Below are 27,673 nucleotides of genomic sequence, written 5' to 3'. Positions count from 1 at the left end.
AATTAATATATACCTAATACGCACATAATTTTGAAGAATCAGAGGTGACTGGGGTTTTGAACCTCGGACTCCTCGAATGAGAGGCCGAGTTTCTTAACCACTAGGCTATCACACGGTTGGTTGCCAAAACTGCAACAAACAATTTTTAATGCACTACAGTTTACAAAATTATAGAGTTTGGACTGCCATAGGTCCTACCCCTGCCATAGGTACTACATAGGACCTACCTACCTCAATAGCGGACTAAGGTGGTCGGAGGTCCGCGGCGGAAAGAGCAATGAAAAAAGTTGATTTCATGTAAAACGTGTAAAAAGTTGATTTCAATCTACAAAATTACATATCGATACCTTAATTCGCAAATCAGCCAACTCCACTTTTTGTCAAAAAGTTTTTTGTCAAAAAGTAGGAACCTACCTACGGAACCCGCTACGCAACCCAAACTCACATTTGCCACATTTCGCCATAGGAACACGTTTTCGGTTTTAGCAAAGGGTGCTTTCGGCGCCGACTTGCAAATAACCGCTCGTCCTAAGATAACATTGTCTACGAATGTGTTTTATTTGCAATACGGCGCCGATGGCTCAGTGAAAGTGGATATAGGCATTTCTATGTATCTAACTAAAAAAAGTATTGTAGGTTATCACCAGACTTAGAAAATAATTATTTATTAAAAATATTCATAGGTAGGTAGGTAGGTAGAGATAGCTAACCTATCTATATATGTCTCTCTGCGTATCAGACCAGAATTCTAACTGCTAAACGGATTAAGATTTACCAACTTAGGTACGCAGTAGATAGGTAATTACCTACCGTTTTTTTTCTTTTCGAGGGAGAAACCTTTAAAAGATGCCCGACGACGTGGGAGCAACGCCAGGTTATGTGAGATTTGTAGCGCACTAAAACCCCTCCGGTGGCCGACCTCAACACTTGTTGGAGAACTCCGGGATCTCCGACGGAACACAACCGGAGTCCTCTAAGCGCAATGCCCGGATCGCGCTCTGCCCTGGGAAAGCGTTCGCTCCTTCCACAACTGGTGATTACGACGGTACGCGACCACACATACCGCCGTCCTTCCCGAGGTCGCCTACTGGACGGCTCGAGCTCCCACTCTTGCCGCCCGCAACCCCGGAAGCCCCCTATTAGTCGCCTCTTACGACAGGCAGGGGATACCGTAGCCCTATTCTAGTTCTGGAACTACAGGGACAATGTAACTAACTAACCTAACTACGTACCTCCACACCTATGTAGGGTGTGCACTTAAAATAAAAAATCGTGCACGAAGATGCACAAACAGAACCGTTATGTAAAACTGCTATTCTGAAATGAAATGTATATAGAAATGAATCGCGTCGCCATAGCAAATTGTATGACAACACCTGCTCGCAACGATTTCAGAGCGGACTAGCAGTTTGGCGCGGACTTTACCTTACTCTATATTTTATTTTGCGACAACATGCAGATCGGTAAAAGCTGCTTTTAAACAGATTTTCCACCTCCCTGCTCATTCCTAAATTTCCCCTAAACATTTTGTAATAGCTAGTAAAAACGTAAAGAATAGAAAATAAAAGATTAGATAGATAGTTTGTTCAACAGTATACAACTTACAAATGACAAAAAGATTAGAAAAGATTGACAAGATTAATGTCTATTAAGGGGAAGCAACAATGTCTTGTGTTGGGTAGATACCTGCATACTTAGTTTTTTTAACGATTTTTTAAAATATAACGTAATGCACCTACCTAAAACTAAAAATTAAATGTTAATTTGAAAAATATATATTTTTTAATAATATATTTTCTTTATAACATATGAGTAGCAGACGAGCATGCAGTCCACCTGATGGTAAGTGGCTACTGCCGCCCATGGACATCTGTAATAGGATTAGATAGTCCTACCTGAGGTCGGCCACAGATGCGCCTCTACCCCTGAGGACTAAGCTGGAACGCCTCGGAAAAGTATGTCTCCCTTACCACACCTTTCAAACCGGAACACAGCAGCTCCTAACACTGCTGTTATTAGGTAAAAATAGGTGTGGCGGTGGTGCCGCCGGAGTCGAACCACAAAGGGTTCTACCACCTTTAAATATAATTAATTTCCTATTTACGTAGGTACCTACATATAAGCTAGCATAAATAAATTAAATCTCAGGAGGTTTAATTAGACATAATTATATATTTGGACATGTACATTGTACCTTATTTTATTTCTAAGTAAATATCTATACTTAGGTATCTACCTCATACCTATATTAGATTAATATTTTAGATAATGTCTAGGTAATATCAAATATATCTAGGTAGCTATGCACCTATTCTAATAAGACAGGTAAGAAAACATAATTGGCTAATTAAGTAGGTACCCACCATCACTGCCTATCTTGTTTTTCATGTTTATCTACCTACCTTCTTTTTTTTTTGTTACGACGGGGAAACCTTCAAAAGGTACCCTATGCCGTGGGAGCGGCACGGGGTTATGTGGGATTCTTACCGCACTAAAACCCCCCCGGTGGCCGTGCTCGGCGCTGCGTAGAGGGCTCCGGGATCTCCAAAGGAACGCAACCGCAGTCCTTTCAGCGCGTTGCCCCGTCGGGCTCTGCCCAGGTGAGCTTGACGCTCGCCACACCGTCTGGTGGGCACGACGGTATGCGACCACACATACCGACGTCCTTCCCGGGGTCACTAGCCTGGCGGTTCGGGCTCCCACTCTTGCCGTCCGCAACCCCGGAAGCTCCCTTTTAATCGCCTTTTACGACAGGCAGGGGATACCGTAGCCCTGTTCTGGCCCCGGAACTACAGGGTACAAGCTAAACATCCCTAGCATCATAATTAGATGATGATTCTCTACCTACCTACGATATTATAAAACCTTCCTATTTTTGTTTCGCAGCTTGCAGTAGCGTTGCACATGGTAATCAATACTCAAAGATAACATCATTCCATATTTGTTACAAAACTAACGAGCGTGTACAAAATTTCTCACATCACCAGTTTCCAATAAACCACCATTAAATTGGATTTGGGTGAATTTCCACCATAACCCTGGCTGTGTGGTCGTGCCCAGCTCCTTGCATTACGTCAAACCGTCTCACAAAACAAATCAGGCAGAATGCGGTGCCGATTAAAAAATAAAAACAGAAAATTAAGCTGCGAAATCTTGTTTTTTTGCCCGTATATTACGAACCGTATGAACCTGAAGTTAAGGATTAATTTCCTAGGTGTCAAGACAGGGTTTAATTTGTTTTTAAAAATGGCGCAGGAGATAGTCACGGCTATTCCAGTTGACCTCTGCGATGGTGGCCGTGTCTCGTAGGGCTTTTATAAAAAAACTGGAAAGCTATTAATTTAAAGCTTGTTTTTATTTCCCCAAACGTCACTTATACGTAATTAGTTTATTTAATATCTACTGGTAGATAATAAAAAAAAGTTATGTTAAAACTATGTTGTAAGAATTCCGAAGCTTACTAACCATGGTAATGATGACGGTAATAAAATCTAATGATCTCCATACCCATGGGGTAGTGGTATACCCCATACTACCCACTACTCTATACCTACTATACTATGCCCTGAGTACTTATTGTAACAGCTAACCCCCATTATCGCTTTGCCGTGATAAGGCAGGATGACATCTTTATCAAATTAAAATGTTACAAGGTATTAAGAATATAAGTGACCAGTGCCCCATTAGTATAAAGAGAGTTGCAGCCAAGTGCCTACAAATCGCAAAAAGTTCTTCCAATTTATTAAGTTACTATCGGTTATTATAGTTTTATTAACCTAATTATTACAGGTTTAACCTTATCCTTCTAGGTACCTAGGTATAGTCCGCGTAAAACTGCTAGTCCGCTTTAAATTTAGAAATGAATTGCGTCGCCATAGCAAATTGTACGACTACATCTGCTCGCAATAACTTCAGAGCGGACTAGCAGTTTGGCGGGGACTGTACCTATTTAATACTTCCCACCAAAGATCTAAATTTGACAAGTTTGTATCTAGTAGGCAGAAATTCAAATTTCGATATTTGATGAGTAAGACGTTGGATAGATTGATTTATTAATTACGGGCATTAATACTGAGGTAACAGACGGACTCAACCTTACTTTTATTTACTTCAAAACACATTCTCTTTAAAAATGTAAGTAGTTCAAATAATTGCAAATGGCGTCGCAGTTTGGCGCCGAAAGCTTACGGCTCGGAGATAATCCCTGTCTCGCGTACAATGGTTTCTGCCCGTTTGCTTTCGATATACACCGATTGGATTAAGATAAACAGTAGTTTTTGTTTTGTTTAATGTTTTGGGATGTCGAGACGTCGGGCTGTAGACAGGTTTAGGGGAGCAGCCACTTGAAATAATTTGAAATAATGGAAATAGGTTATTCGAGGGCAGTTACCATGTGTATTTGGTACGCAACGTTCCGTGATAGATTTTGGTAATGTCATATATTTTTTCCATATTATTCAAGTAGAAATCGAGTATGCATTTCACTTGATGGTAAGTGGCTACTGCCGCCCATGGACGTGTAGTCAAACAATGATAAGATTAGATTCCTATCTGGGCTATCCCTGAGGACTACGTTGGAAAGTTTCAAATAAGTATGTCTCCACCACACCACACCAAAATACTTAACAGGTGATTAACAGTGCTATTATTAGGCAGCAATAGGCAAGGCGGTAGTGCCACCGGCGGCAAACCATAGAAGGCGCTACCACCTTCACAATATATCATCAGACATTTAAAATTACGGGTCATATTCGGATTAATTGTAAACCATGTTATTATCTGCACAAATCACAAAGCGCCGCGCTTTTTAAGTCTACATCGTCATCGTCATTTGTCACCCCAACCCGTTACTATCCCACTGCTCACATCACGGGTATCTTCTTAAAGCATATACGAGTACATATTAGTAATGATTACTCACTCCTAACAAGAAAATGTAACCAGTTTTGACAATTGAAATTGTCACTGTCAGCTACTTTCGTGTTTGAAAAATATTAAAAAAAAACGTTGTTTTTAGATCATTTACGAATGAAATGATATTTCTCCGCACTTTTTCTTCGATTTCGTGTTTTTGCACCAATTAACTGCGCATGTCGGTATTGTTCCGCGTTAATTACACCACGACAGCTATTAAACGGCTGACAGAATTGTCAGCCGTTTAAGTAATTTAATGGCTTCCTTCAATTACAAGGCAGTGAGATATCTATACTTATCGGTCTTAAAGTAAGAGGTATTTAGTCCACATTCCACTAAAATAGATCTTATGAATTTTACCACATTGAAGTGTTACACTTAGATATTTAAGAAAATTCACACAACTAGATTACCACTGTCATATACCATAGTCCACAAAATAAATAATAATTACGAGTATTACGATAACAAAGTGAACATCGGCATCCATTATCCGAACAATGCATATTGCCCGGGTTATGGGGATGAGGGATGCTCATTTATTCGCGTAACTCGATATTTTATTGTTGCTTTGTTTAAACAATTGTGTAAGTGATTGTACGCTCTGCACCTTGCTGGATGGTGGCATGCTGGAAAGCGCAAGTAAATTATTTATGGTTTTCGAAAATTATAATTGGTTTCATGCCTTTTATTTTTTTTTTGGATTTTTGTGCTGTTAATTTTCTGCTGTGATGTTTTCTATTTTAAAATTTAATATTATAATATCACGATGATAAAATAGCGGACCTTTGGACGAATTCGAAAATTGCTCACGGCTTTTATTTGAGTTGACGATCTCAGTGCTTAAGAGTCTGTAACTGACTTCAATTAAAACCGGTGTTCATCATACGTGCTAGGAATATTGATTGATGATTTTCTGTCCTTACAACATGAGTTGCGTTCACAAGCATCAACACCAACCAACAATACCATCCAAGGAACGTCCTTCACGGTTTGACTACAGAGGCACCCCTGCCAAACCCATTACAGTCTTCTCTTCACGGTAACAAACCATCGATAATCGATCTAGGTGGTACGATAATTGTATATTGCTGGTAGTTTCCACATTGGGAAGACGACGTGCATTAGTACGTGAAAATCATAAAATATACTTTGTTGCTATCATTATCATCTTCACCACACCACTTTTGGTGTTTTTTATTTTTTACGACACCCTACATCAAGGTAGTGGGAGACTTAGGTACCATTTTAAACCCCTGATTAACATACTATCTCCGGTGACTCCGGTGGGATTATAGTCATCCAGTTCACACATACAATCAGTAGGACTTCGTGTATTGTTGAACATCAATATCATAAAATAAAATATAATTTGGTGAGAATCAACTTCCCTATATCTATTTGTAAGCGCTTCCCTGGTATCGAGCGGCATACGGCCCGCGTTCGCTATCGGGCTACAGCTCTCCTGTCTGTGCCCGTTTGTACAATTTTAGTTTTACCGCAAATCGAGGGAAACATTTATCTGTTGGATACAAGGTTAGGTTGGGTATTAAATTTATTAATTAGTCTAAAACTTTTCCACATCGCGAACTTTCTAGGCGAAGCGGCAAATATCGTCCGGCATGCTCACCTGGACGGAGCCCGACGGAGCTACGCGCTAAAAGGACTCCGGTTGCGTTCCTCTGGAGATCCCGGAGTCCTTTACGCAGCGCCGAGGACGGCCACCGGAGGGTTTTAGTGCGGTAAGAATCCCATATAACTCTGTGTCGCTCTTACAGCACCGGGTACCTTTCGAAGGTTTCTCCCTCGAAATAAAAAATGACCGCGTGTATTGTTTAACGTCAATATCCTAAAATATAATATTGAACTTTTCTATATCTATTTGTATGCGCTATACAGCATAGCGCATCCCCCGGTATCGAGCGGCATACGGCCCGCGTTCGCTATCGGGTTACAGCTCTCCTGTCTGTTCCCGTTTGTACAATTTTAGTTTCTGCCGCAAATCGAGGGAAGCGTTGTGGCCGTTTTAGTTTATCTGTTACGTGTACAGGATATTATGAAAATTGTAAGAGCTCGAAAGTTATCGTGTGAAAACAATAAATTTATTAGGTACCTAATTAGTTGCGTCTCGGAATATACCTAACATATAAATATTAAGTACCAAAGTCTGTTATCCAATTATTATAATTCTTTATCTGACGATTTTTTACAACGGTGATTTTATAACAAAATATGAGTTACCTAATGTCTGTATCTACTCTCTATACCTACTTATCTATCAATAGGTACATAGCTACATAAGAATACCATATTCAAAATGTATTTTTTTTAGTCTTTTTCAATAATCACGTGGATTTATAAGGGCTTTTTCAATAGCGATTTTATAAAGCTACGATTTTTAACGCGCTGTGTAAGTATGAGTCAATATGTATTCAGAACAAATTAATATAATAGAAACGAAATATAGGCATCTTCTTACTTTTACTTGTTTAAGAACGCTTAATGTAGCTAAGTTAAATATTTATTTGTTTTCTTTCACCTTTCAAACTGGCACTTTCTAAAACAGAATTTGAAAAAAAACGCGATATAAAGCGAATCATGCCGGCATTTAAGCGAAAGTACTAAGAAGAATAGGATTTAAAATATCTGCTTACGTATTCAAAATTAATGTACCAAAAATTTGTCTCTGCAACAATAAATGGCATTGTCAGTTTTTCAAAGCCACGCGTGTGACGCAATATTGGCGCCACAACAATGCGTCGTCCATCTTGAATCGCAATTATCGAATGTACCGGCCAAATGATCACATTGTATTCTGCCAAAAATGTGTAATGAATATTTAAATTTTTATTCCGTAGGAAGAAAGACGAAATTCGCATATTTTAAAAGATAGAAACTCGGTGCAATTTTTAGTCGGTCCTTCAATTATTTCGCTAGATTATTTCACACGAGTTTGTCTTAACATTCCTTATGCCTTGTTTCCAAGGTTTAATATCGTCCAGTTTAAATACTCTCGCAGACAAGATTATGTATAGTTTTAAATATTTTTTCGTTTTAAAGTTTTTCTACCATCACTTTCCTACTCGTTACGTCAAAAACTTACGCGCGGTCACACTTCTATAGAAGTGGTGAATTGTTTATTTTTTGCTCTGTTAGCCTGCACATAATTATGGGTACTTGAATGTAACGTGAGACGTTATTACGTAAAGTTATACGGGTTGATTTTGGGATTTAAGTAGGTATAGTTATCGCCAAACTGCTAGTCCGCTCTGAAGTTGTTCCGAGCAGGTGTACTCATACAATTTGCTATAGCGACGCGATTCATTTCTATATTCAGAGCGGACTAGCCGTTTTACGGGGACTATACCTATTGTTCTTTAAAATGTAATGATCTACGAGTAAGAATGATAAGACTGCAGGCCATACCTAGTTCTCGCTTAACATATGCTGCATATCTAATATTCTAACTCAGTATTAATAAGAGATCCTTGTGTTATTTTACCTACTACTATTATACCTTACCAACTTGAAGATGGACATACTCAAAAGAGGATGCATCTCAGTAGCTAAGATTGTGTTCATAAGACAGGAATAGGTACACTAACAAATTAATTATATTTACCTGTCTACTGATGGCAAGATACTGCCGCTTAGTAAAACTTCAATAATACCTACATGACACAAAAAAGAAATTTGTAGGTACATCCCTAGCGTCAGTAGGTAGGCTTCCTAACCCTTGCGGGGGAGGCAACAAGGGTAAGTGTACACCGAAACCTTGCAGGAAGCACTTCCCCTCAGTAAATAAAAAGCTTAAAAGTTTTGTTTTGTTTTCAGAAGTTTTGTTGTCTACTTGTTTGGGTAAGTTATGTTTAAAATTTGAGGAGTATTTTTATTGTTGTAATAAAATTATAGGTAGATAGGTATCAGGATTAATTAGTTTATGGCACGGGGCAGTATCTAGCAAGTACCTACCTACATTGCAGAAGATTGAAGGTGGTAGAACCCTCTGTGGTTCGACTCCGGTGGCACCACCTCCACACCTATTTCTGTTTAATAACAGCAGTGTTACGCGCTGCTGTGGTCTGGTTTGAAGGGTATGGTATGTGAGATGTACTTTTCCGAGGCGTTCCAGCTTAGTAATCAGGAGTAGTGGCGCGTCTGTTGCCGATCTCAGGTAGGAATATGTAATCCTGTCTGGGGTTGATTACAGATGTCCATGGGCGGCAGTAGCCACTTACCATCAGGTGGACTGTATGTTCGTCTGCTACTCCTATATTATAAAAAAAATACCTAACCATATTGATATCCATAAGCCACGATGATCATTTAACGTCGAGTGTCATGTAGGTACATTTGTTACTTTGAATGATAAAAAGTAAATAAATGAAGCATTATTTTTATCGATCAGTTTCTAAAACCAGTTATGTTCACCCATACCACTTGAAATAATACAGTCGTCCGATCCAATACAAACACCATCGGTTTGGACGCAGCCGACAAACAAAACAGAAGGTACATGCACTTAATTGGGGTGGGGTCCTAAGAGGGTGTTTAATAATTTTGAGTTAAAATTCATTTTCAAAAATGAAGAGACAGAAGTTAAATGTAGATATGAGTAAATATTGTAGAATTAAAAAATCTGTTTATTTAAGCAGATTATTTTAATGACAGTTTTAATTAGTGGTGGTAGTGGTCCGAGGTCCGAGGTCCAAGGTTTGAGTCCGAGGTTCAAATCCCACGAACGCACCTCTGATTTTTCAAACTTATGTGCGAAGAAATTAATTATCTCTCGCTTTAACGGCGAAGGAAAACATCATGAGGAAACTGGTACCTATACTTAAGAGATATATATAAAAATCTCAAAGGTATGTGAAGTCTACCAATACGCACTTGGCCAGCGCTGTGGACTATGGCCTAATCCTTCTCATTCTGAGAGGAGACCCGTGACCAGCAGTGGGACAATAATGGGTTGACACGATTTATTTATTTATAAAAAAAAATCGTTGGTTAAATAATGAATCTTTAAAACTCACATAACTAAAAACGCCCGGTTTCTGTATCACACAAATTGATAAATAGATGTCATAAAATGTCTATCCGTTGAAGGTAGTTTACGTCAGTCACCATCTTATGGCCCCCAAAAACTACACCATGAGCAAACATCTACAAAATTAAATATTGACGCCAGCCCATACAAACAGATTAACCATAGAACAATGGCTTCGGAATAAATATTTAATTAGTTTGATGTGATAACTAAAAAGTAGTTTTTAAGTGGTAGAACTTTTCTTTAGTGGACTGTAACATTTTATTTACCTCTCACTTTTTTTTCTTTTTATCTTTACATTTCTTTACATTACATCTCATTTTATCTTTACATTAAAGTTAAAGTTAAACTTTGTATAACTCTAACCAATTCCATACAGAACAGGAGTTCTACCTGATGTAGAGGAGATGGTCAGCTCCCGATAGAGGCATCGCGTTTGGAGGTCTCCCAGTTATGTTCCGATATCCTCGAGTTCTCCACCAAACGCCGAGGATGGGCAAAGGGAGGATTATAGTGCAGTAAAAATCTCACATAGCCCGGCGTCGCTTTACGGCGTCGGATAGGTTTGAAGGTGGTAGAGCCCTTTGTGGTTCGACTCCGGCGGCACCACCGCCACACCCATTTCTGCCTCATAACAGCAGTGTTAAGCACTGCTGTGTTCCGGTTTGAAGGGTTGTGGTAAGGGAGACATACTTTTCCGAGGCGTACCACCTTAGTCCTCAGGGGTAGCGGCGTATCTGTGGCTGACTTCGGGTAGGAATATGCAATCCTATCTGGGGTTGATTACAGATGTCCTCGTCATCAGGTGGACTGCATGCTCGTCTGCTACTCCAATATTATAAAAAAAAAACCTATCTTTTGAAGGTATCGAAAACAAAAAAAACCGGCATCTCACTTACTAGATAATGCCACGTGCCATAAACTGACTAATCATTGCAGTACAGTAAACAGATCGTGGTGAAGATTAAACAAAGAAAGTTTTCTAAGCGTGACGTTGGTTTTTGGACAATTGGCAAATATTTCTTTTTTATTCGATATGTTTGTTGAAAGCTTCGGCGCGTGCTTTTAGGTACTGCCCTCATTACGAGCGGTGATATTTTTTATAAGATTCACATAACATTCACATAGAACAGGGACTTTACTTGAAGCTGACAGATTGTGTTGCCACTTTTAAGGACTTAGGTGGTCGCCTCATATGTAAGTCAATACAGGGCTGATTCAAGCTAGAAATATTAGACACATATTATATTGTGACCAACAGGGATAGTTTATTGACAGCTCACATGTATTTAGACCTCTTTGATGACACGTTAATTGTCTGAGAATTCTGTACAAAAACGTTCAAAGTTGTATAAAGTCTATCACTTATCCAAAGTGGTGAATTTTTTCCTAAGTTCATCTGACTTTGAAATGAGACCCGTGTGTTTCTAGAACGAGCATATGACACAATATATATATTGTTATAATATACATGTTATAACATACATATATACATACATAAATTGTCGTGACAAGTGCTTTCTGAAAATGGGTAATGCTTTCAGGAATTCAGTTGGAGATTTCCGAAGAGGGGGTTTTAGCACGTTAAAACCATTCAAACCTCACAAAACAAGGTCTATACCTAATCAGTTCTTTTGAGAAATAAAAAAAAACAAATGCATTCAAGTAAAAGATCGCCGAGTGTACAACCACGGGCTTACTGAGCGACACCTCTCGCGTTACGGTAAAGCGATACAGGCCGACTCGGTTTAGAGGATTACTTTCATACGTGCTAACTACTTCAATTGCTGTTTAATCTTTGTACAACTCTAATTAGTGAAGGTTAAATAGATGGATGATTTATGAGCGTAAGGTATCAATGGTTATGACAAGACAAACGAACGTTAGAGGCACGGACCAAAGGTTTGCACATAGTATGTAATAGACTTCATAGAACTATTTTTTTATAATATAGGAGTAGTAGACGAGTATGTGAGTAAGTGGCTTCTGCCGCCCATGGACATCTGTAATCAACCCCAGATAGGATTAGATTCCTACCTGAGGTCGGCCGCAGATGCGCCGCTACCCCTGAGGACTAAGCTGGAACGCCTCGGAAAAGTTTGTCTCCCTTACCACACCCTGCAAGACGGAACACAGCAGCGCCTAACACTGCTGTTATTAGGTAGAAATAGGTGTGGCGGTGGTGCCGCCGGAGTCGAACCACAAAGGGTTCTACCACCTTCAACTTCAATGTGTCTATCAAAATGAAAACACAAGTTAAGTTAACCCGTATTTATTTTATGTCATTTGAGTGTTATTACTGCTGCCAATAGAGTATCTATCATACCTTTGTAATCAAAATGTTTTTAAATAAATTCATTCATTCATTCAAGGCGGTAGAGCCCTTCGTCGTTCAACTCCGGAGGCACTACCGCCACACCTATTTGTGCCTAATAACAGTAGAAGCGTTGCTGTGTGTGATTGATTGGTAAGGGAGACATACTTTTCCGAGGTTCCAACTTAGTTCTCAGGTGTACCAACTCATCTGTGACCTCACGCAGGAATTCAGGCTTTTCTGGGGTTAAGTACAATTTTTTTACAGAACACCGAGTACATTTTGATAGTTTCTCTCGCGTTAATAAAAAAATATTATTCTTAATATGTTAAAATATTATTATGATAAATACATATTACAAATTACACGTTAGACTTTTTCACTGGTTCTAATTTATTCTTGAATGACAACTTAATAACATAAAATAAATCCAAGATCTTTTAAAAATACTTATTTTCTCGAAAAACCATAATTGGATTTTTGAGAATGTGATAATGTCTAATTTTTTAATTTATAATATCTATCTGGAATTTAATAATGTCTATTTAATAAAGTCTTTTGATTACAAAATCATAGACATTATCAAAAGGTACATAGGGTTCTCGAATAAGATTGAAAATCGGTGCACGATGCATGATTAATGCCACTATGATGCTTAACTAACCTAAATCTGAATAGCGAAGGTGGTAGAATCCATTGTGGTTCGACTCCGGCGGCACCACCGCCACACCTATTTCTGCCTAATAACAGCAGTGTCAGGCGCTGCTGTGTTCCGGTTTGAAGGGTGTGGTAAGGGAGACATACTTTTCCGAGGCGTTCCAGCTTAGCCCTCAGGGGTAGCGGCGCATCTGTGGCCGACCTCAGACAGGAATATCTAATCCTGTCTGGGATTGATTACAGATCAGGTGGACTGCATGCTCGTCTGCTACTTCTATAATATAAAAAAAAAAACTATCCGACCTATACCAGATGCTCCAAGTACGAGTACTTAGCTATATTTGTGGCCAATATTTAACAACTAACCGGGCAATTGGCAGTCTGTTGAGCTCAAAATAATGCCTCCTGACTAGGTGTACCACGATTTTAGATTTTGTCAGACAATTTGCTTTGCAAATGTGTTTATCTTTTATTCTCTGAAGGTTTCTTTTATATATTTTAAGTATCAAACGACATGTAGACGAGTATTCGCCTGTTTAGAGCATTAACGTTTAGAACATTTTCCACTACGCTGGACCAAAGAGAGCCAACGTCAACGTCAAGTCTTAGGTAGATATATGCTGCACGAAAGTACACATGAAATTTAGTAACCAACGGACATCTATCCAAATTCCAGCCGTACCCGATGTTTTATTTTTATTTTGATTTGGGAAACATACAATATTTAATACATACAGTAACTTTCACATAGACATAACAAAAATCAGCAAAGTTTTCAGTAATAAATGATACATAAAAATTTAAAGATGTAATTGTTGACACTGTTAGGAGTTAGGTATATTGAAATAATAAAATATATATACAAGTAAAAAAAGAAAGGAAAAAAGTAAATTGTTACACAATGCAATTTTGAAGAGTCTGTTTCATTCGCGCTTGTATGCAAGTAATGAGTAATGATTAAATATGTCCAATTCTTGTAGATGTTTATTATAAAAGTTAGAGGAACGATATATGAAATTATTACTTGTATATTTCTTTTTACACAACGGTACGTGAAACAGACTTCTACAACGAGAATGGATTCGGGGGCATATCAAACCAATAGTGCTTAGCATGAAAGGGGATTCAATATAATTATTTAATATTTTGTACAAAAACATTTGGTCTCTCACAAAACATTTGGTTGTTGTTGCTTCATATTTTTATAGTTGAGATTTAAGTACAAGTTGAGAGTACTAAAACAATGAGAAACTAAACATCATTATCAACATCTCATTAGTCCCAGCTAACTTTTCTCATACGACCACAGTATACTTCACACGACTTCAGAATTCTTTCCCAAAACTCTCATGCATGTAGGTAGATAATTTGAAGATAGAGATATCCTAAACGAATACGGTCAGCCTACAGATATTTGCAAAGCGGCAGGTGGTACGGCAAATATTGGTCACCGTACGCGAAGAAAAAAGTATGTCCGTTTGTTCGTATCTCAGCCCGCGCACATAAAGCTTAAAGCGCTAATGAGCTTTTAATGACTTACTAAGGGCTACTGGGCAAATAGCCCTTTGGCTTTTTTGTAGCGAACTTAGTTTATGCAGCTGGTCGGTCTGTGTGGTCAAATGATGTCTTATTTTGAACGGGCAGTTTAAACCTATAAGTAAGTAATTCCTACGCCTAGTGTACCTAAAATATAGAATAAAGTAGGTATATAAAATACCTACGGGTAACCGCTGGATGCAGACGGCTCAAGACCGGTCGGAATGGCGCAGACTAGGGGAGGCCTATGTCCAGCAGTGGACTTTTAAAGGCTGATAGAATACAATAGAATAGGTATATAAAATGGTCTCTCAGGAATGAAGGCTTCCTCACCATGTTTTTCTTCATCGTTAACTTTAAATCTGGTGATCGTTATTTTAAATATTATGCACATCGTCATCACGATCGTCATCAACCTATTATTGTCCCACTGCTGGGCACTGGTCTCCTTTCAGAATGAGAAGGATTAGGCCATAGTCCACCGCGCTGGCCAAGTGCGTATTAGTAGACTTCATATACTTTAAAGATTGTTTTTTTTAATAACTATCTCAGGTATGCAGGTTTCCTCATTATGTTTTTCTTCACAATTTAATCAAGCGATAATTTAGTAGTTTCAGTAGTTTAATCAAGCGATAGTTCACTAATAAGCACTATACCTTTTGAAAACCAAGGGATAGTCCTTGGATTTGAACACCGGCACACACCGTAACACTCGAGCGAAAGTTTACCACCTATTATTTATAATCAATCTATCTAATCTTACCTACCAAAGATAGAAATTTGACAATGTCTGAAATCAAGAAAGTCTTTGGTAAGCAAACATTGGATAGATCAATTATTAATAACATTCAATGACAGTGTCTGACATAAAATGTCGCTTATAGTACCTTATTGTTGCGTTGATTACCGCCCTAAGAGACAGTGTGAGATAAAGCCCCATACACCCTTCAAAGGGCTACTCAGTAACGCTAAATTGTTAAGTATCCCTAACAATGCGTCCCATAAACATTTTCCCATTAATTAAAGACTTTCCATCTCACAATAGAAGTCACGTGGCACATCCCCTTTCAAACCACTGACGAAATAACATTTTGCGTTTAGATTTCAGCTGTTACATTTATTTTCAACTTTATTGCTTTTACAATATGGAACTTGTTTGTTTTTTTAACTAAAATAACTATATAAGCAACAAACAAACGTTATTGTAAGTAATTATTAAGTCTACAACAAAATTGAACCTTATTTTTTTAGTAATAAAATATCTGTATTTTTAATGAATGGCATAATAATTTTGTCGACGCCATGCTGTGTAAATCCAAAGCGCGCCAAATCACCTGTCAAAACTTAATGGTGTCACGTGACGTTTTGGCATTATGTCGTTATTACCGCTGACATTTGCAGAAAACAAATTTGAAATTATAATTTCGGGAAATCTGGTACAAGGTGCAGGTTTTCAAATCTGAGATTATTTTTTAGTTTTTGCTATTGTATTGTCAGTTAGATGGAAAATACATGAAATATAAATTTATTAAGATTATAAATATAAAAGTCATCCACTTAAATACCTACTTAAATAAAGATAACAGAAATATACATTTCATAATTTAATAATCCATTTTTATCTATTTTTTCTGTCTTATATATATCTGTAGATGTTGCTGACCACTTACAATCAATCCGTCTGTTAGTAATGAAAAAGAAAATTGTCACTACTATTTGCCCGTGCATCCAAAAAAAAACTGGGAAAGCAGTAAAAATTAAAAAAAAAGAGTTCTGACGACCATCAACATCCATCAGCCAGTAATTAAAAAGAAAACTGTTAACACTATTTTCCCATGAATCCAAAACAATTGAGAAAGCATTAAAAATTAAAAACAAAGAAACAAAGTTCTTTTTTCCTTTTAAAACTACGTCAAATCCGGATGCGATGAAATCTGATATACAGGTTGATCGATTCTTTTTAAACCCGATGAACCTACCGCTTCCGTTTCGGATAACTGAAGGCTTTTGGAGGATTCTATTTTTTGTTGTTACCACATTTATTGAGTTGATTATCGATCCTATGGATAGTTAAGGACTTTGTAATAGGTTGTAATATGGATATTACATTATACTTACTGAATGACGTAAATTTTGTGATGAAATGTCTGCCTACCGCTTTAGTTTATATTCTAGATTTTAGAAACTCGAAAAGGTTGTAGGTATTCTCCATATTATAACACATTACATTTTATTTACAATGTTAACCTCAAGTGTAATCTAGGGATACTAAAACAAGGACTTGTTAGCATTGTAAATAAGTCACAATAATAATTAATAATTTTAATTTATCAGAAAGCTCTAAAGAGCCTAAAATAATAAGCAATGTGAAGAATTGATGCCTTTAGGCTTTTGAAGGAAAAGTTTACCGTGGCTGCGAGTCTACCTTAAATCTCACGGATTGTCTTGAGTCTGGAGAAGATAAATGTATTTTATTCCAGTTATAGAGTTAATGACACACACACATCCAGATGTTACAATTAAACACACTAACGGGAGTAGCAACATTACATACCTGTGTCGTCGCGGCAGATGAGTTTGTAAAGCGGCTGGTGTCATGTTCTCCACGCTTCACGCTCCGCGACTGCGGCCAGCCTTGAGTGGTACGTGAGAGACTTTTCTGTTTTCAATGGCTATTAGTGTTTCTAATATTTGAAAGTTTGTAATGAGAGCATGTCAGGCGCATGTTAAGCTCTCATTGTAACTCATGGATAGTTGTCGCTAAATCGAAACGAGGCAGTTGAAGACATAGTTTATTATAGGAAGATCCTTAAGTACTAAGTTAGAATGTCTCATATAAAATCAAAAAATTATAGTGGATCGATATTTCTACATGCTTAAAAATATCTCTACATTTTATGTAATAAAAATAGAACTTAAAAAAATAAAAAAATAATAGAGATAAACAATGAAACGACTGGAATATGTAATAGTACTTAGATTAGTTGGTAAAGTCTTAATTCAATAAAAAAAAACGAATATGTTTTTGAAATGACAGTTTTTAATCTACACAGTTCCCAAATTGAGATTCTCTCCACAATTCACATTTAACAAAGTTTTCCAACAGTATTGTTTCACGTCATGTTTATTTATTTTAAACACCAACGAATCCTTTTAGAACCCTTGGTAGATTTATCCTTTTTCCACTGCGGTTTCCCCGCAGCACCGCAATGCGCTGCGGTCGCCTGTGTAACTTAGAACATGATGTATATAGAAAAACGTGGTACAGTTGTAAGCAATAGCTTACCTTATTTTAGTAAGGAAAAGGACCTGTATTATACTAATAAAACTGTTATCTTTCCAAGTTCTTGTGTTGTGTTGTTTAATTTTAATTTAAATACTCACTTTTGTGTCGAATAAAGATAATAATTGCGTAACAACAAGAAAACGTTACTTTCCAATAATTCATATTTAAACTTCGATCAACTGATCGCACTGAAGTATTTAAACTAAAGATCAATTCTGAAAGCACTCTTTCTGCCTCATAACAGTAATATTTTGAAGGATGTTATAACACATCGTTTTTTTATAATATAGGAGTAGCAGACGAGGATGTAGTCCACCTGATGGTAAGTGGCTACTGCCGCCCATGGACATCACTAATCAACCCCAGATAGGATTAGATATTCCTACCTATGGTCGGCCACAGATGCGCCACTACCCTTGAGGACTAAGCTGGAACGCCTCGGAAAAGTATGTCTCCCTTACCACACCCTTCAAAACAGAACACAGCAGCGCCTAACACTGCTGTTATTAGGCAGAAATAGGTGTGGCGGTGGTGCCGCCGGAGTCGAACCACAAAGGGTTCTACCACCTTCTTAGATGTTATAACACCTAATTGAAAGCGTCCTAACTTAACTTTAGGGATAGCATCGTATCACTAACCGACTTTAGAATAAAGAAACTCAATATTCCGAATTTTAAACAATAATTTTCCAGAACTATCAATCAAGTAATTTTGTATCATTGTATACATCCAAATGCAAAATTCTACTTATCCATGATAGCCGCGTGGCCTGTAATGATCCGAAGCGCACGTGCCGTCTAATGGAATTAATTATTCCAATCCCGCCCTTGTTACCGTAATAACATAATTTGACGTGCTTACCGCCTCTGCACGCCTGGTAATCATTTGATAATTATGTATAATGTATAATTATTATATACACGATTTGAACGTGTATTATGTATCTTAGTTTAACTATGTTGCCCTGGTATTTACGATAATTATATTAATAGTCGAATAATAATTAATTTGTTAATTAAAGCCTCTATTGTGTGATTAAATTTATATTTGTACCTACTTATGTACGCTTTCGTATAGGTTATAAGAATATCTCCCATACCAAAGATTTCCTTTTCCTATATTTATTTATAAACCTTGTTATAGTAGGTATATATGTATAAAATTGTTTGTTTAATTACTCAGTAATTTATCTTAATTTGTGTTGTTTATAAGACGAAATCGGATATCTATAGTTTAGTTCTATTTCGAGATGAAAATTTATAGGTCTTCAGATGAAACTAGATAAGTCGGTAAATACATAGTACTTAATAGACACTTAGGTATATTCTAGACTAGATTATAACCTAGGATTTACTCGGAATCGAATGATTCACCATTATTTTAATACTAATCAAATGAATCACGAAGAATTGCACTATCCTTGGATTCATCTTAGCGTTTAATTCTATACATCGACTAATCCTAAGTTTAGGACCTCAGGTAAGAATTGTAAGATTAGATATTCCCAAACTAATCCTTAGTTATTCCTACCTGAGGTCGGCCACAGATGCACCGCTACCTTTGTGGACTAAGCTGGAACGTCTAGGAAAAGTATGTCTCTCTTACCACACCCTTCAAACCAGAACACAGCAGCGTTTAACACTGCTGTATAAAGCAGAAATAAGTGTGGCGGTGGTGCCGCCGGAGTCGTATCACAAGGTTCTACAACCATAAAATTAATCTAAACCAGTAACTCTACCAGTATTTTCAAACTACCAAACAGTCACCAGTAGACCAGTAGTCTTTTCAAACAGCCCTCATTTGTTTGTTTCAAGTTCCTTTTAACAAAACAAACAGTTTAATGGTTGCTTTCATTGTGGTTCAGTTTTAGGGTTCAATTCAGCGAATTTCAATTCGATCCATTAAGGGTAACTCGATACCCATTGACGATTCCCCTTATTGATGGGTCTTTGGTAATAGCGGCCCATCTTTCGAATCTGGCGATTAATTAAGCAAGTTTTAATTGTTCGTCTATCAGTTTATAATTAGAGACTGACTGAGAGGAGAGTAAGTTTTATTAAATTAATTTAATATCTAAATTTGGTTTGCTTTGGCGTAGTCACATATAAATGGATATTAAAACAAATGATAATAGCCTACATAACTCACAGATAATCTCGTTCCTCTGGGAAGTAGGTTTAAAATGGGTAGTATTGAAACTCAGAGGTGGTACAGACCTTCGAGTTTCGACTGCGGAGGCACCACTTCTCCTACCATTCCACCTACCTATTTCTGCCTCATAACAGTGTTAAGCGCTGTTGTAGGAGTTTAGGGCGATACTGTTATGGTGCGTTCTAACGTAGTATTCAGGTAGTGCGCTAATCCTATAAGCGGTTGACTATCGACGTCTATGTGTGTCAGTTGCCTTATCAAAAGGTGGACTGTATGCTCGTTTTGTCAATTAATAATTAGTAATAGGGTTCCGTTTTTACCCTTTGAGTACGGAACCCTAAAAAAGAAAACTAAATTAATAATTGCATATAATATTTTTTTACAACCTTGAGGACGAGACGACAAAAACTAACGCCTGCATCCAGATCATACAGGTGTAATAAGAACCTATCAGCCTCAACGAGGATTGAACCCAGACCTTTTACATATCATAGCGGTGATATGACCGATGTACGACTTTTTTTAGGTAACTACGAAAACTAATGAGAACTATAAAGAAATGTAAAGTTACTATTGTCGTCAACCACTACATTTCTTTAAAATCAATCACGGGAAGCACGCTACTTATTTAGAAACTCACTTTACCTAACTCGTCCACTTTTTGCATAGTCTCCCACAATATTTGTTGAACCCCCAAGTACCGGGGTGGCACGGGAGTGGTCGGTAAACAACCGGCGCCGGGGTGGCGCGGACCCCACCTGCCCAAACTAAGTGCTAATCTATATTGTGGGATGGTGTCGTGAAATCTTGATATTACTTACGTAGGTACCTATTAGGATCATAAAGAAAAAGTAATAATTAGGTACCTAATTAAGGTAAGGGATAGATACTTATTCGAGGTGTTCCAACTTAGTCCTCAGGGGTAGCGGAGCATTTGTGACCGATTTCAGGTAAGAAACTAATCTTATCTGAGGTTTATTACAGATGTCCATTGGTGGAAGTAGCTTACCATCAGGTGGACTGCACGCTCGACTGCGATTCCGATGTTATAAAAACACCTTTGCGAAGAATTACCTAAATTGCAGAGTATATAAGCGTTCCTTTTTAGCAATAACGCATGTTTTTCTTTCTTTCTTTTTTTAAGTTTTTGTACACAAAAAAAGAGGATACACATAAAAACAATAGACATAGAGAAGTACAAAGGATTGCTTATTGCAATATGGAATTTCTTCCAGCAACCCTGGGACAGGAATGTGCATACGAAAGGCAAAAGTAGTGTGTGTTTTATTAATTCAATTTATCCGATTTCTGCCTATTATACATTGAAATTGTCAATTTCTAGTACACAGGAGTTGTTAAACGTCAATCTTTTGGATAAAAAGTTTGGATAAGTGGATTGGTTATTAATAATGGGCGGTAATGAGTATAGTATATTTATATAGGTATATCTTCAGTATACACAATAAAATTATAATAATTTTAGATAAACTTTTGTTGTGTTAATTTGAACACAGTCACTTACCATACTCCATGGCATTCAAGTAACGCCTATATAATGAAGCCTACAAAATCAAGCTTTAAGCTAAGCTTATACAGGTGAATTTTTCAAATAGGCCTTCAGGACCAAATCCGAAACTATAAGTGTGAGCGAAAAAAGCTGAAAGGAGTTACGAGGCCAATTTTGATAAAAACTAAAACTGCATCATTAGTTTTTTTAAAATTTCTTTTTCCCTAGCCGGGAATCGAACTAGTTATTTTTGAAAAAAAAATACACCGTGTATTTTATTCCTCTATCTGAATGTGTTTCTTATAAGGATCACACTCTGGGAAGGGATATTTAAAAGGGTTACAATTAGTATATTGTAATTTAATAATATTTGTATTTTTAATTCATAGCTTTTATATCATAGACATTTGTTAATTTGCATGTTGTCGTCGCCTATAATTGTCCTGACACTTACACTTATACCTACTAGAGTTTGTTTCATATTTAATGCATAAGTGTACAGTATGTTGGCGATTCTATAAATAAATAAATAAATATTTATATAACACCCACTTTTTATATATGTACCCTACAAAGTGTTTGTTTGCGAACACTTTTCGCGTGTAAGTGCTTTCAGCTAGACAGGCGGAATTGGGCACCCATTTATTTACTTTGGGTTGGTGTAGAGACCCACTCTCTCTCCTCAAGGATTCTGTAGGAGGCGGTTACTGGACTAAATCCAAGAGAGGACAGCACTGTTGTCAAAAACTGTACCGCGAAGACATTTTTAAACTATTCAATAATTCTATGAATGAGTACATCTATACTAATATGATAAAGAGGAAAACTTTGTTTGTTTGTTTGATTGTAATGAATAGGCTCAAAAACTACTGGACCGATTTTAAAAATTCTTTGACCATTCGAAAGCTACATTATCCACGAGTAACATGGGCTATATTTTATATGAAATATATTTGATAAATATATTTTGAGGCGGTACTAAGTTTGCCGGGTCAGCTAGTAACAAATATAACAATAAGAAATCCTCGCATCGTAAGACAATACGTACGACTGTATGTCTATTTAATGTAATTAAAAAGCATTGATAGCTTAGTGGTTAAGAAACTCGGCCTCTCGATCGAGAGGTCACAGGTTCAAATCCCAGGCACCTCTGATTTTTCAGTTATGTGCGTATTAGAAATTAATTATCACTCGCTAAACGGTGAAGGAAAACATCGTGAGGAAACCTGCATACCTGAGAGATTTGTAAAAAAAGAAACAATGGTATGTGAAGTCTACCAATACGCACTTGGCCAGCGCAGTGGACTATGGCCATATCCTTCTCATTATGAGAGGAGACCCGTGCTCAGCAGTGGGACAGTTATAGGTTGATGATGATGATTTGAACTTCCTGTATAAAATATTAAGGGTGGTGGTACCGGTGGTAGGTTTGAAAAACTACCTACTCGTGGATAGAATCCGTAGGCATCACCCCGACCAATTCTGTAGAACAATTTTAAGCGCTGCTACGTTCTTTTTTAAAGAGTGTGATAAGAGACACACGAAATTACATGATGCGTTTCAACTTTGTCTAAATAGCTAGGTACGTGTCACCTTCAGAATCTATCCATTAGGGTTGATTTGATTATGGTCCATGATTACGTGTTCATTAATTTAAATCCGGTTGCTAACTAATCAGTCTGTAATCCTTACTAATATTGTAAATCCGAAAGTAACTCTGTCTGTCTGTCTGTCTGTCTGTCTGGTTGTCACTTCTTCACGCCCAAACCACTAAACCGATTTTAATGAAATTTTGTACAAAGATAGTCTGAGACTCGAGAAAGGACATAGGATAGGTTTTATCCCGGAAATCCCACGGGAACTAGGGATGGCGATCTAAGATTGATTAATCGCAGAATCGATCTTTTGGACCCAAAACATCGATTATTTTAATCGATATTAGTAAGGATTGAATCGGAAACTATGCATTTGATCAAGTGATGATCTTTAGCAAAGTTGAAGGTACGAATTTTCAGTTTTATGTTTGTTAGTACGTTATATTATTTTCTTTTAAACGCGTGCGAAGCCGTGGGCAAAAACTATTTATTTATAAAGTAATCCAATTGACAAAGAAAATATGGCAGGCATAAAAAATACCCTTTTGCAATATTCCCAGATATTTCTTACAGTAAAGGGTTAATTGGCAAACAATTGTGCGACAAATAAGTAAGAATTCTGAAAAGAGGAAACATTTTGTCGAAAAAAGTGTTTCTTACAATTTGTTTGTAGCATAATGGAAAGGGTTAAGATTTGCCCAAATCGTTATGACCCCGTGAGAATGGTTGTGACCCAAAAAAATAAATAACATTGTGTAGATGAGGAAAGAGAACAGTGTTTTTTTACTTTTTTCTTACAAGTGGTTTCTTTTAAAACATTTGTAGGGTTAACTTTAAATGTATTTTATTTTATTTTGTGTGAATGTTTTTCACTTCAAATTTTACCTCTAATGTTAAAGGGTTAATTGATTAACGGTTTGAAATAATCCCAATTGTTATAAATTTATAATTTCTTATTTCGTGAGATTTTTATTTTCAACTTTTATAATACATATTTTAAAAAATACGTATTGTTTTTGATATACATAATAAAAAAATAATGTATTTTTTAGTTTAAATTAAATATCTAAAAGTGTATAAAAGATCTAATTGGATTTAGAAGGTATATCTACAATGTAAGGTACATAGCATATAGCATATAGCATATAGCATAGGTTTTGTAATGTATCTGTGAATCAATAAATCATTTTTTCATTTTTTTCATTTTCATTTTCATAGCACATACTTACCTACTGAATAACATTTTATACATGTAAAAATATTCACATGAATGTTACTGTCGATACCATAGATAAGTAAAGATTACTCACTCCTAACAAGAAAATGTAACCAGGTTTGAGGATTGAAATAGTTGCGTAAAAAAGTTTTGCCACGTCTCTGTGCTAAAATGTCCCTAAAATATTTGAAATAATTATTTATTTATTATGTAAATTACGCAGTATTCGTTATTTATTCGTAAATTTCCTCTAAAAAATGTTTTTATATGTCAAGAATTCAAAAAAAGAACTTACTAATAAGCCTTTTGTGGCTTCTATTCATTCAATTTTAAGGCGGCGAAGTATCTTTACTAATCTATGGTCGATACCTACATCGTAAGGTGTTCCTTAAAAATAAGATAAGTAGTATTTAATCAAATGCAAATTTATTTGCATACCGTAATCGTCATCTCGATTAGACAAATAGGTGTAGATAGGTACCTAATTAAAACGATATGTAGGTACTACACTACAAAATGTGTGCAAGAAAAACCTATCGAGTTAGGTGTAACAAAATACATAATGATTTGAAGCGGTAAACACTAGCCCGATATCCGTGGGACAGCGCCGCGTGGTGAACCGCGAAGCCTAGAGAAACTGCGGCCTAACGTATCTATCTATGTATAATACATAGTTATATTTATAGTGCATGCCTAGTTGTTACCTATGGCTTCGACGGTATGTTTTTTTCTGAGAGTTATGAGGTCCTGGTAGGTGTGAAAAAATGTGAGGCGTAAATACCTATTTATAAGTATTGGCAGTAGGAGGTACATCAAAGATTTTACTTTTAACCAGTAATTTTTAATTAAGGATTAGTCTAACTATGTCGTCATATTGAGGTAATTTTTTTACCATATTTTTTACCTATGTAGCTGTAGGACTTCGGCTGTTTCAATTCTAGTAAACTGATGAGACCCTGTAGGCGTGTAGGGTCATTAGTAAGTAGGTGAACAAATGATTATAGAAATTAAGGATTAATTATGTAGCTAGTGCCTCATTTTATTTGCGTCAAATTGTGTTTGTATTTGCAGTAAAATACCAAAAGCATACTGAAGTAACTGAACAAGGAATTAATTTCAGAATTATAGAAAAAAGACTGAACCTACCTACGTTTGAGTTTAATATCTCTACATAAGTAATAATTTTTGAACACTCATAACTAAACTATAATTAAATCAATAAGCATCGTTTCTGTTTATTACTTAAACAATATTTAAAGAAATATAGTACAAAAATCCCAGTACATTACGCTCGCCAGTACCAGGCGCGCATGGGAAGGCGGAAAGTCGCTGACAGCTGATTGACATCTCACTCGCCCGACGGCAGCATGTTTATCTCATTTCTTTTTACAAACATTCCAATGACATTCGAATAACATGCCAGAACTATATTCCATAGACATAAGGATGACTTTTCGAATACAGCTTAAAAATATTCAGTTCTGTTCTGTGGTACGAAATTACTAATGTATGAATGACTAACAAGACAGAACTAAAGTAAATAGGAGCTAGAAACGCACCAGCTGTGTCCGGTGCCCGCTTTAGTTTTAATTCTAAATGGGTTTAATTGAAATACGGTACGTTACAACGCGTTATAATTAACGCAGGTGCAGTTGGCGGAATTTGAAAATGGAACGGACTCGCTGGGAACTTGGCGGGAAGGAAAAACATATAGATCTTTTTTATTGAAGCGGTAATGTTAAGTGATAGAGTTTATTCTTCCTAAATTATATCTTAAGCTTGACTAATAAAAATAAGAGCAAAATGTAGAGATTCAGATGTAATTTATGTACTAATTTTAAGATTTATCTTTTTGTAATTTACAGGGTTTTAGATTCCTAAAAACAGGACTTATAAGGAGGATTATTAGGAGGATTTTAGCGTAACATAGAATTTGTTTCTTAATTTATCGTATTAATTACATAATTATATATTAATTAATTCGATTTTTATGAATGTTTAATGAGAAAATAATCCTAAAATTTTAAAAGTAGGTACAATCTATCCATAAATACATTTAACAACTTTTGCACCATCTTGTATAAAAACAGTTTTATGTGATTTATCGATTTTGGTAGACTTTTGTAAAAATAAAAAAATCTGTTAAGTAAAAGTAGAGTATAATCTTCTCACACCATTTTTTCTCTTGTGTCAATTATGGTAACTATAATATTTTAACTATTTTAGAAATGTAACCCTATTTGTAAGTCAAAGGTCGCATAATACAGCCGAAAATTATAAATTAAGCTATTGTTAAATTTGTGGGGTCACCACTTTCAAAATATCACAAAAGGGTAATAATTTTGTAAAAAGAAGTAAAAATGCAACAAAGGCTGACCCTTCCGCTGAAGCTTTGGCCGCAAAGAATTTAACAAAAAGTATTATTTCTTTTTTTATTGACCCGTAACTCAAAACCACGAGCACATGCGCAAATAGTTTGGAAAGAAAAATAGACTTTTTTCTAATTTCGTTCCAAAATATCGAATGTCGCTCTTCTATGCGTTTCCGAACGGAATAGGTTTTTCGATGATGGTAACATGTGTTATTGATATAAGTTTTTGAACGTGTACTATTTTTGTGACGGGAAATAAAATGCTTATGTTTTTTTTTTATAAAATTATATTGGCTGGCTGGCGGCTCCGTTTTTGAATGCATAATGGCAAATTAATTTCTGTTAATCTTAATTTGATTGTTATTTTAATATCTGCAGCAAATTCTTAAAATCCTCTCTCTACCAGGTTGGTAGAAAATGAGAATAGTCAGTTATAGGCATTTTATTTATCTACCCTTTAAAACTTAAATTTTTTTAGTGATGACGCTACTTTAAATTAATTTTTTAACTATAAGTATAGAGGTATTTTCTAAAACTTCTTGTTTCTTTATCTAAACTATATTTGGTCTTTAACTAGTAAAATAAATTCACATTCCATTATAACTGTATTTAATACAAAAAACCTTTTATAATAAAAAAAACCCTTTATTTTATAATTCTATTGTAGAGTTAATACCTTTCCATTTATAAAAAAAAACCCATGTCGAATTTAACACTGCTTAAATAAATCACCGCACTTTTTCCTGGCTGGTTACGAAAATAACCGCTGCACCGAACGTCAATTTAAAAAGTAAACGTTCTAAATTTGAATGCTCATTAAAATGGATACGCAGAAGTGTCCTAACTCCGCTTAACGTGTTTTTAGAACATGGCGCGTGACAGAAGGTGTCGAATGGCGAAAATATTTGTCATGTCACTAAAGGGTTTGGTTTTCTTCAGCTGACGAATCAAATGATGCATTCCTTTTTGAATCCGAACGAAATTTAAAATAAAGTATGTATATTTGAATGTTGTAAGAAAAATAATAAATGCATAATTTTTGCATGTTCCAATCATAGATTAGTAAAGATTACTCACTC

At 36.3% G+C, this 27,673-nt stretch overlaps 2 protein-coding genes across 3 annotated transcripts in view; one reads left to right on the top strand and one right to left on the bottom strand.

Annotated features, from left to right (window-relative positions):
• The window catches only part of LOC140756661 (stress-associated endoplasmic reticulum protein 2), a 116,182-nt gene that overhangs the window by 7,950 nt on the left and 80,559 nt on the right, over nucleotides 1-27,673 (bottom strand). The gene's annotated exons all lie outside the window — the stretch shown is intronic.
• Nucleotides 17,032-27,673, top strand: part of LOC140756659 (ethanolaminephosphotransferase 1) — a 57,402-nt gene continuing 46,760 nt past the window's right edge. Inside the window, exon 1 of the mRNA XM_073092210.1 lies at nucleotides 17,032-17,110. The gene's annotated coding sequence lies outside the window, so the exon portion shown is untranslated. The remainder of the gene's footprint in view (nucleotides 17,111-27,673) is intronic.

The sequence above is a fragment of the Epargyreus clarus genome, unplaced genomic scaffold (assembly GCF_041222505.1).
Source record: "Epargyreus clarus isolate Ecla_fem2 unplaced genomic scaffold, WU_Ecla_fem_2.2 ptg000035l, whole genome shotgun sequence".
NCBI classification, from domain to species: domain Eukaryota; kingdom Metazoa; phylum Arthropoda; class Insecta; order Lepidoptera; family Hesperiidae; genus Epargyreus; species Epargyreus clarus.
Note: the sequence above shows the minus strand (reverse complement) of the source record. Positions and strands in the feature narration are given on the sequence as shown.